The sequence below is a fragment of the Bos javanicus genome, chromosome 12, assembly GCF_032452875.1.
Source record: "Bos javanicus breed banteng chromosome 12, ARS-OSU_banteng_1.0, whole genome shotgun sequence".
NCBI classification, from domain to species: Eukaryota; Metazoa; Chordata; class Mammalia; order Artiodactyla; family Bovidae; genus Bos; species Bos javanicus.
The window spans coordinates 5178534-5180409 of record NC_083879.1 but is presented as its reverse complement, the minus strand read 5'-3'; the positions used below and the strand labels follow the sequence as shown (position 1 = coordinate 5180409).

The window sequence follows — 1876 nt, the reverse complement described above, 5'->3', positions numbered from 1 at the left end:
GAAGCTTGAAGAAATTCCTTGCATTTGACAAAGTTTTGTTGCTGGTGTGATTCATTCACAGTTGATGAACCTGAAGAGGTAAGTGAGTGAATAATAATAAAGGGCCTCCTTTGTTTGAAAGGCAAGCTAAGACTTAGTCTTGTAACTTAAAGAATCTGAGTAGACACTTAAGTCTTCTAAGTAGGAGAATGAGTAAATTTAAAAATAAAAGCCAAATAGAAAATGATTGCAATACTTCCAGCAATAAAACAGCAAAGGTAGATTTAAACATGCTGGAGTGGCTGTGGAGAAAAAGAAACTCATGGCAAAAATACCAAGAAAATACTTCTAATGAGACATAGCAGAATTTTCATTTGTGATGGAAAGAAGGCTGAGGCTGTATCAGATCTTTGCCATCACATACTTACAACCTTTCAGTGTCTTTCCATTAAATACTTTATAAAGGGAGACAAGGACATTTTCACTTATGTGTATTAGATTTTACATTCTCTTTTCTTGCTCCCCACCATTCATTATCCTTCATGACATCCTGAAATCACCCTAACAGATGAGTTATACCTTTCTACACACTCATCAGGCAGAACATATCTCAAAGGGACAAACCCATAGCATTATATATATATATATTTTTAAAGTTCCAGAACTACATAAATAATTGAGATAATCAAAATGTTTGCTTAACTGGGAAGGAAGACCAAAAAAGAAGCAGAAGTTTAGCTTCACCTATCATTTATAATTCCAAATGTAGGCATTAAATATTATATTGTAGAATATTCAAATTAAATGTGAATGCACTAAATATTTTAAATTAAAATATGACCATTGAATTGCTATCACTAATATGTACATCTTCCTTGACTTATGATGGAATTGGGGTTACATTCTAATAATCAAATCATAAATTGAAAATATCCTAAGTTGAAAACGCATTTGATACACAGAAGCTATTAAGAATGATGATAACTTCTGTGGCGACTTAATTGGTAAAGAATCTGCCTGCAATGCAGGAGATCTGGCTTCGGACCCAGGGTCAAGAAAATCCCCTGGAAAAGGGATTGGCTTCCCACTCCAGTATTGTTGCCTAGAGAATTTCACTGTCAGAGGAGCCTGGCAGGCTAAGGTCCATAGAATCACAAAGAATTGGACGTGACTGAGTGACTAATGCTTTCACTTTCACTGAACATGATAGCTAAGCTCAGCGTACTTTATGTTAGCTTACAGGAATGCAAAAAGGAAAAATGGTTGTCTGAGGAGGCCATCCAAATAGCTGTGAAAAGAAGATAAGTGAAGGGCAAAGGAGAAAAGGAAAGATATACCCATTTGAATGCAGAATTCCAAAGAATAGCAGGAGAGATAAGAAAACCTTCCTCATGATCAATGCATAGAAATAGAGGAAAACAATAGAGTGGGGAAGACTAGAGATCTCTACAAGAAAATTGGAGCTAACAAGGATACATTTCATGCAAAGATGGGCCCAATAAATGACAGAAATGGTTTGGACCTAACATAAGCACTTCCCTGGTGGCTTAGAGGTTAAAGCGTCTGCCTGGAATGCAGAAGACCCGGGTTCGATCCCTGGGTCAGGAAGATCCCTTGGAGAAGGAAATGGCAACCCACTCCAGTACTCTTGCCTGGAGAATCCCATAGAGGGAGGAGCCTGGTAGGGATCTCAAAGAGTCGGACTTGACTGAGCGATTTCACTTCACTTCAACATAAGCAGAAGATATTAAGAAGAGGTGGCAAGAACACACAGAACTGTACAAAAAAGATCTTCGTGACCAAGATAATCACAAATGGTGTGATCACCCACCTACAGCCAGACATCCTGGAATGCAAAGTGGGCCTTAGGAAGCATCACTATGAACAAAGCTAGTGG

At 38.0% G+C, this 1876-nt stretch overlaps 1 non-coding gene across 1 annotated transcript; it reads left to right on the top strand.

The window, feature by feature from the left end:
* Positions 1-1515: 1515 nt before the first annotated feature.
* TRNAS-GGA (transfer RNA serine (anticodon GGA)) lies at positions 1516-1588 on the top strand. The gene has a single exon. It is a non-coding gene; the product is annotated as a tRNA-Ser (tRNA).
* Positions 1589-1876: the final 288 nt, after the last annotated feature.